This window comes from Ailuropoda melanoleuca, unplaced genomic scaffold (genome assembly GCF_002007445.2).
Source record: "Ailuropoda melanoleuca isolate Jingjing unplaced genomic scaffold, ASM200744v2 unplaced-scaffold11384, whole genome shotgun sequence".
NCBI lineage: Eukaryota > Metazoa > Chordata > Mammalia > Carnivora > Ursidae > Ailuropoda > Ailuropoda melanoleuca.
Window position 1 is genome coordinate 1,821,661 of NW_023179820.1, and position 16,095 is coordinate 1,837,755.

Genomic DNA, 16,095 nt, shown 5'->3' on the forward strand with positions numbered 1-16,095 from the left:
AAAATATAAATAAACTCCAGACCCTGTAACATGATAATATAAACTGTCTAGACTTCACTCAAAAAATTGCTCATCAAACCACAAACCAGAAAGATCGCAACTTTAAAAAAAAATCACAATTGCCAAGAATGAGATGACAGAGTTATCTGAAAAAGATTCTAAGTAGCCTTGATAAAAAATCAACAAGCAATTCCAAACATACTTGAAACCAACAGAAAAGTAGGAAATATCAGAAAAAAAAAGTTTCAGCAAAGAAGATATAAAGAAGAACAAAACAAAAAGTTTACACCTGCAAATTACAATGGCTGAAATGGATGAGATCATGAGCAGAAAGGAAGATAGAGGGTTGCATGGCCAAACTAGAGGACAGAGCAGTAGAAGTTACCTAATCTAGACATGAGAGGGGAAATGGATTGAAAAATATGAACATAATCTAAGGGACCTGTAGGACCATAATAAAAGATCTGAGGTTTATGTTTTCAGAGCCCCAGAAAAAGAAGAAAATAGTGTGGGGCTAAAAAGTAGCCAAACATTTCTGAAAATGTCTCATATTTGGAGGAAAAAAAAACTTAACAACCAAACAAAACCCATTAACCTATAGATTAAAGATGAGCATAGCCCAAAGAGAATAAACCCAGAAAAATTTATATCAAGACATCTAAAAGTCAAACTTCTAAAAAATAAGACAAAAAGTAAGTGTGAAAGCAGTAAGAGAGAAATGGCTGTTGACATACTGAGGTGGGGGTGTGGGTGGAGGGAACAATTCAAAAGACAGCAGATATCTCATACGGAAACATAGAGGCCAGAAGCACAGCATTTTTTTTTTTTTACTAATAGAACTTTTTCCCCCAAAGTTTTGGGTTCACAGCAAAATTAAGCATGACCTCCTCCACCAACAATATCCCCTATCAGAGTTGTTCATTTGTTATAGTCAATGAATCTACACTGACATATCATAATCAATTGTGAGCCCACAATTTACACCAGGGTTCACTCCTGGTGTTGTACATTCTACAAGTTTGAACAAATGTATAATAATATGTGTCTGCCATTCTAGTGTCATGCAGAATAGTCTCCCTGCCCTAAAAAAAAACCCCTTGTGATCCGCCTATTCATCCCTCCTCTCCAACCTCTGACAACCACTGATCTTTTTACTGTCTCCAACATTTCACCTTTTCCAGAATGTCACTATGGTTGGAATGATACAGTGTGCAGCCTTTTCAAATTGACTTTTTTTCCCTTCATGTCTTGTCATGGCTTGATAACTTTTTTTTTTCCTAAGCATGGAATAATATTCCGCTGTCTGATGTAGCATGGTTTATTTACCCATTTACCTACTGAAGGACATCTTGGTTGCTTCCAAGTTTTGGAAATTATGAATATAGCTTCTACAAGCATTCATGTGCAGGTTTTTGTGTGGATATCAATTTTTAAATCATTTGGTTATACAACGATACCTTGTTGTACTGCACTAGATTGAAATTGCACTTCATAGACATTGTGTTTTTTGTTTTGCTTTGCTTTTGCCAATTGGAGGTTTGTGGCAACCCTGTGTGAAGGAAGTCAATCAGCACCATTTTTTCCCAACAGCATTTGGTTGTGGTGTATAATCCTTTTCATATGCTGCTGAATTATGCTTTCTAGTATTTCTAGTATTTTGTTGAGAATGTTTGCATAAATGTTCCTAAGAGATATTGATCTATAGTTCTCTGGTAGTGTCTTTGTCTGGCTTTAGTAACAGAGTTAGGCTGGCTTCATTGAATATGTTATGAAGCACTCTCTTCAGTTTTTTGGAAACATTTGAGAAGGATTGGTATTATTTTTGTAAATTTTTAGTAGAATTCACCAGTAATGCCATTAAATTCAGGGCTTTTCTTTGTTGAGAGATTTTTGATTACTGATTCAATCTTTTTGTTAGTTTTAGGTTTGTTCAGATTTTCTATTTCTTCTTGATTCAGTCTTGGTAGGTTTTGTGTTTCTAAGAATTTGTGTATTTCACTTAGGTTCTTCAATTTTTTGACATGAAATTGTTCATAGTACTCTCTTATGATACTTTTTATTCTGCAGAATCTGTAGTAATGCCCTCACTTTCATTTCTGGTTTTAGTAATTTGAGACTCTGTCCATTTAGGTAAAATTTTCTCCATTTCATTATCTTTTCAAGAATCAACTCTTTGTTTCTTTGATTTTTTTAGTATTCTCTTCTCTGTTTCATTTGACTTTAATTTTTATTGTTTTCTTCTTTTTATAGTTTTGGGTTTAGTTTGTTCTTCTTTTTCTAGTTGCTTAAATTGTAAAGTTATGTTGCTTCTTTGAGAACTTTCTCTTTTTTTAAGATTTATTTATTTATTTTAGAGAGAGAGCACAGGTGGGAGAGGGAGAGAATCTCGAGCAGACTCTGCCCTGAGCATGGACCCCAACTAGGGGCTTGATTTCAGGACCCTGAGATGATGACCTGAGCCAAAACCAAGAGTTGGAGGCTAACCAATTGAGCCACCCAGGTGCCTCAAGATCTCTCTGTTTTTAATATAAGCATTTGTAACTATAGATCTCCTTGTTGGTACCACTTTCCTTCAACTTATGGTTTGTGTAGATTGTGTTTTTGTGATCATTCATCTCTAGGTATTATCTAATTTCCTTTGTATTTACTCTTTGATCTACTATTTGTTTAAAAATATATTGGTTGATTTTCACAATTTGTGAAGTTTTCAGTTTTTCTTTTGTTATTGATTTCTAATTTCATCCCATTGTGTTCAAAGAAGATACTTTGTGAGATATCTATCTTTTTAAATATAGAGAGACTTAATTTGTGGCCTAACTCAAGGTCTATCCTGAAATATGTCCCATGTGCACTTGAGGAAGAGTGTGCACACAGTTTTGTAGGGTGACATGTCCTTCATGTGTCCTTTGGGTCTGGCTGGCTTATTGTGTTAAGTCCTTTACTTTCTTACTCATCTTCTGTCTGGTTGCTCTATCCAGTAACTGAGAGTGTGGTATTGAAGTCTCCAGCTACTTTTGTGGAGCCATCTATATCACCCTTCAGTTCTGTAGGGTTTTGATTCATGTTTTTTGATGGTCTGTCACTAGGTGCATAAATGTTTCGGGTGCCTGGGTGGCTTAGTTGGTTAAGCATCTGCCTTCAGCTCAGGTCATGATCTCAGGGTCCTGGGATCAAGCCCCAGATCTGGCTCCCTGCTCAGTGGGGAGCCTGCTTCTCCCTCTCCTGCTTCCCTGGCCTATGCTCTCTCTTTCTGTCAAATACATAAGTAAAATCTTTCAAAAAATAAATAAAAAATAAATGTTTATAATTGTTTTACCTTCTTGCAGAACTGAAACTTCTAGTAATATATAAACTTTCTTTCTTTATCTCTTGTAACCTGAAAGTCTATTTTGTGTGATATTAGCATAGCCAGCCCTGCTGTCTTTTGATTACTATTTACATGGATTACCTTTTCCTATCTTTTCTTTGTCAATCTTTTGATTTCTTTGGATCTCAAGCAAATTTCGTTTACACAGCACATTTTGGATCACATGTTTTCATATTCTGCCCATCTCTCTCTTTTGATTTGAGATCTTAGTCCAATTATATTTAAAATAATTATTTATGGGACATAATATAATGCCTAAACTTGTTGAATCACTATGTTGTACACCTGAAACTAATGTAATATTGTGTGTCAACTAAAGAAAGAAAGAAAGAAAGAAAGAAAGAAAGAAAGAAAGAAAAAGAAAGAAAGAAGAAAGAAAGAAAAAAGAAAATAGAGTTAGAAAATAAAATAGTAGTTGCTGAGGGCTAGGGGTAGGTGGGAATGGAGAACTACTGTTTAATGGGTACAGAATTTCAGTTTTGCAAGATGAAAAGAGTTCTGGAGATGGATGGTGGTCATGGTTACATGACAATATGGATGTAGTTGATACCATTAAACTGTATTAAAAATGGTTAAGATGGCAGGTATTATGTCATGTGTCCTTTACTATAATAAAAACATTTAAGGGTAAAAAAAATAATTACTTTTAAGTAGAGACTTCTATTACCATGCTCTTTGTTTTCTATATGCCTTATTGGTTTTCTTGTTTCTCATTTCCTGCGTTATTAACTTCTTTTGTGTTTACCTGACTTGTTCTAATAAAATGTTGAATTTCCATTCTAATTTCCTTTTGTGTATAGTCTATAGCTATTTATTTGTGATTACAATGGTGATTATATTTACTGTCCTAACGTTTAATGCTCTAATTTGAATTTATACAGCTTAACTTTAATAACAATAATTTTGCATTTAAATACAAAAACTCTGCTCCTTTACAGCCTGTCTCCACCTCTTGCCCATTTTTAGTTGGGTTGTTCATTTTCTTATTGTTGACTTTTAAGATTTCTTTGTATATTTTAGATAACTGTCCTTTATCAGATGTGTCTTTCGTGACATATTTTTTTCCTAGTATGTGATTTTGTCTTCTTATTCTCTTGGCAATATCTTTCATAGAGCAAAGTCTTATGTTGTTGTAAATTTATGTACAGTAAATGTGTAAGGCAATTTATATTATAAATGTGGGGGGGTAAATAAAAATAAAGTAAGGTATGATTTTTCCACATCAGTGAACTGGAAAAATAATAACATCAGTAAATTGTGACCTTGTATAATACAATATCTAGAATAATCACTAGCGAAATATCTAAAGAGATATACTTAAAATCATTAAAGCTAAATAAAAATGGATTTCTAAAAAATGTTCAAGTAACCCACAGGAAGGCAGAAAAAAAGAAACAGATGGCTGTTCTGAACTGAATATTTGTGTGTCCCCCCACCCCAAAGTCATACGCTGTGATCTAATACTCAATTTGATGGTATTTGGAAGTGGAACATTTAGGAGGAAATTAGGCCTGTTGGTAGAGCCCTCACGATAGGATTAGTGCTTTGGTAAAGAGAGGCCAAAGAGCTATCTAATCCTCTCTTTCACTTGCGAAGATAAAAAGAGAAGTTGGCAGTCTGAAACCGGGAAAAGGGATGGAATACAACCATGGAATACAACCATGCTGGCACCTTGATCTTGGACTTCAAACCCCCAGAGCATTGAGGAATAAATAAGTAAATAAATAAAGGATAATGAATGAATGAATGAATGAATGAATGAATGAATGAATAAATAAGAAAAGCAAACCAGTTATGGTACTTTATTATAGCAGCCTGACACAGACACAGACAATAAACAACAATAAAAACCCAAAAAGAACAAACAGAAAACAAAACAAAATGTCAGACTTAAGCCCTAACAACTATAATTACATTATAGGTAACTTGTCTAAATACACAAAAGACAGGAATTAAAAACATGGCCAAATTATATACTATATAGAAGAATGTCATTTCATATATAAGATAGGCAGGTTCAAAGTAAAATGATAGTAAAGATGTATCATGCAGGGGTGCCTGGGTGGCTCAGTCAGTTAAGTGTCTGCCTTCAGCTCAGGTCATGATCCCAGGGTCCTGGGATCAAGCCCCATGTTGGGCTCCCTGCTCAGCAGGGAGCCTGCTTCTCCCTCTGCCTCTCCCCCTGCTAGGGCTTCCTCTTTCTCTCTCTCCCAAATAAATAAACAAAATCTTTTTAAAAAAAGATGTATCATGCAAATATTAATCAAAGGAAATGAATAAACAGATAAATCACATTTCAGAACAAAGAAAATAATCAGAGACAGAGAGTCATTATACAATGACAAAAGATTCAAACCACCAGAAAGACATACCAATTATAAGTGTGTATGCATCAAGCAGCATAGATGCAAAAAAACTGTGAAGCAAAAAATGATAGAACAGAAAGGAGAAATAGACAGATCCTCAGTTATAATTGGACGTTCTGGTAGCTCTTTCTCAATAGTTGATAGCTCAACTAGACAGACAATCAGCAAGGATGCAGAAGAATTCAAAACCACTCTTAACAAACAGGCTATAGTAAATATTTGTGGAACACCCAATCAAACAACCGTGGAATGTCCATATTGTTCTCAAGTTCTCACGGAACATTCGCCAGGACAAACCATATCCTGAAGAGATGTGGGGAGACCTCAAGAAATATTTAAAAGCTGAAATGATACAGAGTATGTTCTATGACCATAATGGAATAAAAAGAGAAAATAATAACAGAATGATAAGAAAATATTCAAAAACTTGAAAACAAAACAACACACTTCTAAATAATCTNGAGCTGAAATGATACAGAGTATGTTCTATGACCATAATGGAATAAAAAGAAAATAATAACAGAATGATAAGAAAATATTCAAAAACTTGAAAACAAAACAACACACTTCTAAATAATCTACAGGTCTCAAAGGAAACAAAAAATACATTGCGCTGAGCAGAAGTGAAAGTACATGTCAGAATTCGTGGGATATAGCTAAAGTCTTGAGAGGGAAATTTATAGCACTAAATGTCTCTTTTAGAAAATCTAATATGTACTAACCTAAGATCCCATCTCAGTAAAATAAAAAAAGAAGGGCAAAATAGAGACAAAACAAGAAGAAGGAAGGGCATAGAGAAATCATGCCCATGTTAGAAATCAATGAATTTGAAACAGAAAGACAATATAAAATAAATTAAACAAAAATCTGGCTCTTTGAAAGTATCAGTAAATTTTACAAATCTCTGTCAAGATTGGCAAAGATAAAAGGCAATATACAAATTACCAATACTGATATTCTTTCAGGGGTTGAGAAAATGAAGCAGGGAATGTTAGTATAGACCATACAGTCATCAGGAAAAAAAGACAACAATATGACCCACAGTATACACACACATTTGACAACTTAGAGGAAACAGACTGCTTCCTTCAAAAGCACAAACTTTTTACTGATGTAAAATAGACACTCCCAATAGTCTTGACGACTATCAACAAAATTCAACTTGTAGCTAGATATTTCCAAAATAATAATAATAATATCCAGGCCCAAATGGTTTCACCTGAGAATTCTACCAAAAATTCTACCAAAATTCCACACATTCTCTTCCTGAAACTAGAAGAATGAATACTTTCCAATTCATTTTACAAAGCTAATGTTACCTTGATACCAAAACAAACTAAGACAGTACAAAAAAGTAAACTACAGACCGTACCCTTGAGATAATATTATTATATTTACTCTAATGATAAGAAATTTGATTCTCAGATAATTTGCTAATATTTTGCAGAATAAGGGCTTGAATTCGTATCCTCTAAATTATGATGACTGGCACCCACCCTCCCTCTACTATGGATTGTGAGGATTTTCTTTCTTAGCTTCTCCTTGTTCCCCGTTCTCTAAATATTCTTCTATTGAATATTAATCCCAGCAACCCTACTTACTAGAGAAGCTTGAGCAAGCATTTACTTTTAGAGATTTTTCTTAGCCCGTCATAAAGCTGTTATGAAAATCATCATCGTCATCATCATCACCATTTTTTATTAAATTCTCTGCGTTTGCATTTTTCTAGGTTACTTTTTCATTTAACAATGGATCTATCTACTAAAATCCATTCCTCAATTGTGCTGAAAAGTTGTGACTGGGGTGGATTTTATTTGGTGGTAAAGGGAAAAAGTTTCAGATCATAAATGAAGCAATGGTCTGAAGAATCCATCCAGCGCTTCAGGGTTTCATGAATTAACAAGGCATGTGTGTGCATTTTTGCATTAGTGGGCCGGAGCAGTTTCTTCCATAAGGTATTCCCTTGGAAACTCTCTCTTAATATTTTACTGGCCTCGAGTTACTATGGTATGTGGAAAAGAGAAAAGAATGAGGGAGAAGGAGGAGGAAGAGAAGAAGCCAGAGGGAAGGAAATGAGGGACAAATGTGTATGCAAAACCTTAGAGGGATTTCATACCTTAGGAATAAAATCCAGACATCAGATGAAGATGGAGAGACCTAAGATACAAATTGGAGTTTGAATTCAGGCCATACAAGCACAATTTAAGCAAAAGGCATTTGTTGATTGCAGTAAAATGAGCCTGAACTGCTAAATAGAATCAGTTTGGTGCTCTCACGTTTTTGGTCAGTGAACGGAACTGTCTTTGACTTAAACTTTCTCGCATTCCTTATTCTCATTTGATATATAATTTTTTATTTTTTTATTTTTTAAAAATATATATTTCATGTTTATATTTATTTATTTATTTATTTTTATTTTCTTATAATTTTTATTTTGTAATATTAGTCACCATAGAGTATATCCCCAGTTTTTGATGTAATGTTCCATGATTCATTATTTGCATACAACACCCAGTGCACCATGCAATATGGGCCCTCCTTAATACCCATCACCAGCCTATCCCAAACCCCCACCCCCCTTCCCTCTGAAGCCCTAAGTTTGCTTCCCAGAGTCCACAGTCTCTCATGGTTCATTCCCCCTTCTGTTTACCCCCCTTCATTCTTCCCTTCCTTCTACCAATCTTCCTATTGCTTATGTTCCATAAGTGAGTGAAACCATATGATGATTGTCTTTCTCTGCTTGACTTATTTCACTTAGCATAATCTCCTCCAGTCCCGTCCATGTTGCTGCAAATATTGGGTAATCATTCCTTCTGATGGCTGAGTAATATTCCATTGTATATATGGACCACATCTTCTTAATCCACTCGTCTTTTGAAGGGCATCTTGACTCCTTCCACAATTTCGCTATTGTGGACAATGCTGCTATGAACATTGGGGTACATATGGCCCTTCTCTTCACTACATCTGTATCTTTGGGGTAAATACCGAGTACTGCAATTGGTGGATCATAGAGTAGCTCAAATTTTAACTTTTTGAGGGACCTCCACACTGTTTTCCAAAGTGGCTGCGCCAACTTGCATTCCCACCAACAGTGTAAGAGGGATCCCCTTTATCCACATCCTCTCCAACATTTCTTGTTTCCTACCTTGTCAATTTTTGCCATTCTAACTGTCATAGGGTGGTATCTCAAGGTGTTTTGATTTGAATTTCTCTGATGGATAATGATTTTGAACATTTTTCATGTGTCTGTTAGCCATTTGTATGTCTTCATTGGAAAAATGTTTGTTCATATCTTCTGCCCATTTTTTGACTTGATTATTTGTTTCCCATGTATTGAGTTTGAGAAGTTCTTTGTAGATCTTGGATACTAGTCTTTTATCTGTAGTGTCATTTGCAAATATCTTCTCCCATTCTGTGGGCTGCCTCTTAGTTTTTTTTACTGTTTCCTTGGTTATGCAGAAGCTTTTGATCTTGATGAAGTCCCAAAAGTTCATTTTTTCTTTTCTCTTGCCTTTGGAGATGTGTCATGAAGAAAGTTGATGTGGCCAATGTCAAAGAGGTTGCAGCCTATGTTCTCCTCTAGGATTTTGATGGATTCCTGTCTCACATTGAGGTCTTTCATCCATTTGGAGTTTATCTTTGTGTATGGTGTGAAAGAGTGGTCAAGTTTCATTTTTCTGTATATTGCTGTCCAATTTTCCCAGCACCATTTGTTGAAGAGACTGTCTTTTTTCCACTGGATGTTTTTTCCTGCTTTGTCATAGATTAGTTGACCATAGAGCCGAGGGTCCATTTCTGGGCTCTCTATTCTGTTCCATTGGTCTATGTGTCAGTTTTTGTGCCAGTACCATGCTGTCTTTGTCATCACAGCTTTGTAGTATAGCTTGAAATCCGTCAACGTGATGCCCCCAGCTTTGTTTTTCCTTTTCAAGAATTTCTTGGCAATTCGGGGTCTTTTCTGGTTCCACNCAGCACCATTTGTTGAAGAGACTGTCTTTTTTCCACTGGATGTTTTTTCCTGCTTTGTCATAGATTAGTTGACCATAGAGCCGAGGGTCCATTTCTGGGCTCTCTATTCTGTTCCATTGGTCTATGTGTCAGTTTTTGTGCCAGTACCATGCTGTCTTTGTCATCACAGCTTTGTAGTATAGCTTGAAATCCGTCAACGTGATGCCCCCAGCTTTGTTTTTCCTTTTCAAGAATTTCTTGGCGATTCAGGGTCTTTTCTGGTTCCACGCAAACTTAAGGGCTGTTTGTTCCAGTCCTTTGAAAAATGTCATTGGTATTTTGATTGGGATGTCATTGAAAGTGTAGATTGCTCTGGGTAGCATAGACATTTTAACTCTGTTTATTCATCCGACCATGAGCATGGACGGTTTTTCCATCTTTTTGTGTCTTCTTCAATGTCTTTCAAGAGTGATTTGTAGTTTCTAGAATATAGATCCTTTCAGTCTCTGGTTAAGTTAATTCTGAGATAACGTATGGTTTTTAGTGCTATTGTAAATGGAATGGATTCTCTAATTTTTCTTTTTTTAGTCTCATTTTTCGTGTATAGAAATGCAACTGATTTCTGAGCACTGATTTTGTATCCTGCCACATTACTGAATTTCTCTATAAGTTCTAGTAGTTTGGGGGTGGAGTCTTTTGGGTTTCTATATAGAGTATCATGTCATCTGGGAAGAGAGACAATTTGACTTCTTCTTTGTCAATTTGGATACCTTTTATCCCTTCTTGTTGTCTGATTGCCGTTGCAAGGACTTCTAGTACTATGTTGAATAATAATGGTGAGAGTGGACATCCTTGTCGTCTTCCTGATCTTAAGGGAAAGGCTTTCAGCTTTTCCCCATTGAGAATGATATTCACTGTAGGCTTTTCATAGATGTTTTTTTTGAAATTGAGGAATGTACCCTCTATTCCTACACTCTGAAGGGTTTTAATCGGGAAAGGTTGCTGTATTTTGTCAAATGCTTTTTCCGCATCAATTGAGAGGATCATATGGTTCCTGAGTCTTTTCTTGTTGATATGATCTATCACACTGATCAATTTGCGAATGTTGAACCACCCTTGCATCCCAGGGATGAATCCCACTTGGTCATGATGGATAATCCTTTTAATGTACTGTTGGATCCTATTAGCTAGGATCTTGTTGAGAATTTTGGCATCCCTATTCATCAGGGATATCGTGTAATTCTCCTGTTTGATGGAGTCTTTGCCTGGTTTGGGGATCAAGGTAATACTGGCATCATAGAATGAGTTTGGTAGTTTTCCTTCTGTTTCTATTTTTTGAAGCAGCTTCAGGACGATAGGTATTATTTCTTCTTTGAATGTTTGGTAGTCCAGGCCCTGGACTCTTGCTTTTGTGGAGGTTTTCAATCACTGCTTCAATCTCTTCATAATTAAGTAATCAATTTCTTCCCGTTTCAGTCTTGGTAGTTTATAGTTTTCCAAAAGGCATCCATTTCTTCAAGATTGTTTAATTTATTGGCATAAAGCTGTTGATAAAAGTTTCTAATGATCCTTCCTATTTCATTGGTGTTGACTGTGACCACTCCCCTTTCATTCATAATTTTTTTAATTTGAGTGCTTTCTCTATTCTTTTTAATAAGTCTGGCCAGTGGCTTATCGATCTTATTTATTCTTTCAAGGAACGAGCTTCTTGTTCTGTTGATCTGCTCTACTGTGCTCCTGGTTTCTAGTTCATTGATCTCTGCTCTAATCTTGATCAACTGCTTTCTCGTGTGTGGATTAGGCCTGTTGTTCTGTTTCGGCTCCAGCTTCTTGAGGTGAGAATATAAAAACTGCATTTTAGATTTTTCTATTCTTTTGAGTGAGGCTTGGATGGCTATGTATTTTCCCCTTAGGACTGCCTTTGCAGTGTCCCATTTGTTTTCATTTTCATTGGTCTCCAAAAATTGTTTAAACTGATTTTTACTTTCCTGGTTTACCCAATCATTTTTGAGCAGGATGGTTCTTAGTTTCCAAGTGTTTGAGTTTCTTCCAAATTTTTCCTTGTGATTGCGTTCCAGTTTCAAAGCATTGAGGTCTGAGAATATGCAGGGAATAATCTCAGTCTTTTGGTACGAGCTGAGACCTGTTTTGTGACCCAGTATATCGTGTGTTTTGGAGAAAGTTCCATGTGCATTCGAAAAGAATGAGTATTCTGTTGTGTTGGCGTGTAGTGTTCTATATATATTTATGAGGTCCATCTGGTCCAGTATGTCATTCAAAGCTCTTCTTTCTTTGTTGATTTTCTGCTTAGGTGATCTGTCTATTGCTGAGAGCGGAGTGTTGAGGTCCCCTACTATTAATGTATTATTATCTATATGTCTCTTTATTCTGGTTAAGGGTTGGCTTGTGTCGTGGAAGGAGCCAAGATGCCCTTCAACAGATGACTGGATTAAGAAGATTGGTCCATATACACAATGGGATATTACTTAGCCATCGAAAAGAACGATTTCTCAACATTTGCTGCAACATGGATGGGACTGGAGGAGATAATGCTAAGCGAAATAATTCAAGTAGAGAAAGACGATTTTCATATGATTTCACTCATTTATGGAACATAAGAAGTAGGAAGATCGGTAGGAGAAGAAAGGGAAGAAGAATGGGGGGGTAAACAGAAGGGGGAATAAACCATGAGAGACTATGGACTCTGGGAAACAAAATGAGGGCTTCAGAGGGGAAGGGGGTGGGGGAATGGGATAGGCTGGTGATGGGTATTAAGGAGGGCACGTATTGCATGGTGAACTGGGTGTTATACACAAGTAATGAATCATGGGACTTTACATCAAAAACTAGGGATGTACTCTATGGTGACTAACATAATATAATAAAAAAATATTATTAAAAAAAAAAAAGAGTTGCTTTGTGTATCTGGGCGGGGCACGATCTTGTTTGTAGGACATACTCAAGTGTAGCAAATCAGGAATGGAAGGGAATTTCTGCTGCTCCCCTGTTGGGGGCATAGATATTTATAATTGTCATATCCACTTGTTGGATACATCCTTTAAGTATAATATAGTGTCCTTCTGTATCTCTAAAAACAGTATTTAGTTTAAAATCCAATCTGTCTGATGCGAGAATTGCTACCCCAGCTTTCTTTTGAGGTCCACTGGTATGAAAAATGGTTTTCCATCCCTTCACTTTCAGTCTGGATGTATTTTTAGGTTCAAAATGAGTCTCTTGTAGACAGCAAATGGATGGGTCATGTCTTTTTATCCAATCTGCAACCCTGTGGTGTTTTATGGGAGCATTTAGGCCATTCACATTGAGAGTGATTATTGAGAGATATGATTTTAATGATGTCATGTTGCCTGTGAAGTCTTTGCTTCTATAGATTTTAAATTTCTGTTCTGTATCACTCTTGGGGCCTTTTTACTTTTATAGAACCCCTCTTAATAGCTCTTGTAGGGCTGATTTGGTGTTTACGAATTCCTTCAGTTTCTGCCGATTCTGGAAGTTCCTTATCTCTCCATCAGTTCTGAATGACAGCCTTGCTGGATAAAGGATCCTTGGCTGCATGTTCTTCTCAGATAGAGCTTTGAAAATACCCTGCCAACCCTTCCTATCCTTCCAGGTCTCTGTAGACAGGTCTGACCTTATTCTTATATTTTTCCCTCTGTACGTAAGGATTTTCTTCCCCCGGTCACTTTCAATACTGTATTCTTGGATCTAATAATTGTGAATTGCACTATGACGTGATGAGGTGTAGGTCTGTTCTCAGTGACCTTGGGAGGGGTCCTCTCTGCTTTTTGGACACTAATGCTTGTTTCCTTTGCCAGATTAGGGAAGTTCTCAGCTACAATTTGTTCAAATATCTTTTCTAGACCTCTCTCTTTCTCCACCCCCCCTGTTGAGTCAGCAAACTCCTGTAATCTACATTCTTGAGATTGAATTTTTTTGAGCCAAGTTTTTTTTTTTTAACTTTCTCTTTTACCATCCCATCCTCCAATTCACTAATTTGTTCTTCTGCCTCATTTACCCTGGCCATTAGAGCAGGTAGTTTACACTGCATTTGATTCATAGCATTTTTAATTTCTGCCAGATTAGCTCTTGTTTTTGCCCTTAGAGATTCTATATTCTCTTTAATATTTTCCTTAAATTTTTTTTCAATCCTACATATCATCTTGACCATTGTTACTCTGAACTCCATTTCTGACAATTTGGTTATAATCCATATCCATCAGTTCTGTGGCAGAGGCCACAGACTTATTATCTTTTCTTTGCTGGGGGGGATTTCTCCTCCTCGTCATTCTGATGAGGAGAGGTCGCGGGGATGCCCAGAGCCCAAATTATTGACCAGGACCCAGGCAGTGGGCACTTGTTTTATAGGGACCTTCTTGATTTTCAGCCTGCCTTCTGGGGGAGGGCCCTCCCATGCTGATACTCAGGCAACCCTGTTTGGGTAGAGTCTCTGTGTCCCCTGTGAGGGGGTATGGGGATGGCCACACTGTGATCCAGTTTTTCCAGGCTTTTGTTCTCTGGCAGATTTCCCTGGTGGTTTTCTGTGACTCTTCTGAGAGTGAGAACAGCAATGGCCGTATCCTAGCCTCTGTCTCAGAACAGAGAGACTGCAGTCCGCTCTCCACTGAGCTCTCTTGGCCACTTTAACTCTGTTTCTGTCGGTGCTGCTAAAAACCCTGCAGCGTCCCGGAATGTGAGCCCCACAGCCGCTCTCCCAGCCCTCACTTCCAGGGTGAGCATGTCTCTGTCCTTTGTGGTTCTAACACCACCAGCCAACCCCAGTTCCCGTGCGCACTCCTGAGCTCCCCGTTTCAGGACCATTCCAGTGAGTGCTCCAGAGCTCCAGTTTTCAGTTTGGACGTGCACTCGCCCCGGAGCTCCCGGTTTTAGTCTGGTTCCAGTGAGTGCTCCAGAGCTCCAGTTTTCAGTCTGGTCACACGTGCATTCCCAGGTTCAAGGTCTCAGTCTGCTCTCTCACGAGTGTCGGTCCTCGAGTGTCCCGCTCCCAGTGCAAGTGGTTACTGCTTCCCGGTGCCCAAGTACGTTGTCTGCCTCCCCTTCCACTTATCTTCTGATATCTGTGCATGGATTCACGGCTCTCCATTTTGTACCTCAACATTCACCGCTGGAGATATTCGTTTGTAGAGATCCAGATGTATCTTCCAGCATCTCTGGCTAATTCTGTGGGTTTTCAGGATGGTCTGGTAGATATCCAGCTCCACTCAGGGGACCAGCTGAGAAAGGGGTCCCCTACTTCTCTGCCATCTTTTCTCCTCCTTGCAGAAAGTGGTCGCTTTTCTGTTTATAGAGTTTCTGCTACTCTTTTTTTTGTTCTCCAGTTGCATTCCTAGATATTCAGAATGGTTTGGTAGCTCTCTAGCTGAATTCCTGGTACCAGATGAACTTTAGGTCTCCTGCTCCTCTGCCATCTTGGAACCAGAAGCCTCATTTGTTATATAATTTTTGAAATCATGATTCCTCGCAGAAAATGTCTGAGGTTTAATTGAGCCACATTATTTCAACTCTTTCATTGTCTTTGGTAGTATCAGATGGAATATTTTCTCCTTTCTACTTTAGAGCAGGAAATGAAATTGTCAGTGTTTTTAATTTCGCAGATTGATGTATTTCTGTTTTTAGGTAGTACAGTATAGCAGAAAGGGCACTGGGTTATGCAGATTGTGGGCCTTGAGGCAAGTTAACTCACTTTATGAACCTCAGAGTCTCAACTCTGAAAGGAGATGGTAGCAAACAACCTTCCTACACCGCAAGGTTTGAGTTGTGTGGATGTTATCAAATGGGACCACATATGAAAAATGCTTTGTAAACTGTTCAGCAATTTACAGTGTTGTTCAGATCATTAGATAAAGATAATAATGATTAGTAGTAAAATACATACCGATATTTTTAAAATTTCACCACAGTATTGTTATTCATTGAAAACAATGAAAACCAGTGTTTCTTCTAGATATGTTTAGTGATGTCTATTTTTTTTTTTACAAAAGAATTAGGCATGAGCATTAGACTTACTTATCTTTATATAATTACTATGTTTAGACGTAATTTTGAGCTCTAGTTTAACACCTTTAAAAAATACTAGTTTTGAAGACTAGCAATTTTCTTGATTCCAAATATTGGTATAAGATACTTCTAGTACTTCAGTGCTGTTGAAATCACACACATGTGTGTCTGTGGGTATGGTATGCACGCACACACACACACACAGGCACACACACAGGCACACATGCATACATTAGAGAATTCTTTGAATTCCATGGGTTGCTATCAGGATTCAGGGTCCAGACCCTGTGAAGTCTATATTATGTCAGCCAAATGGACTACTGGCTCTGATAATAGAAAGACTAACTTTTAAGGACACAAATATTTCAGAAGCCGTGT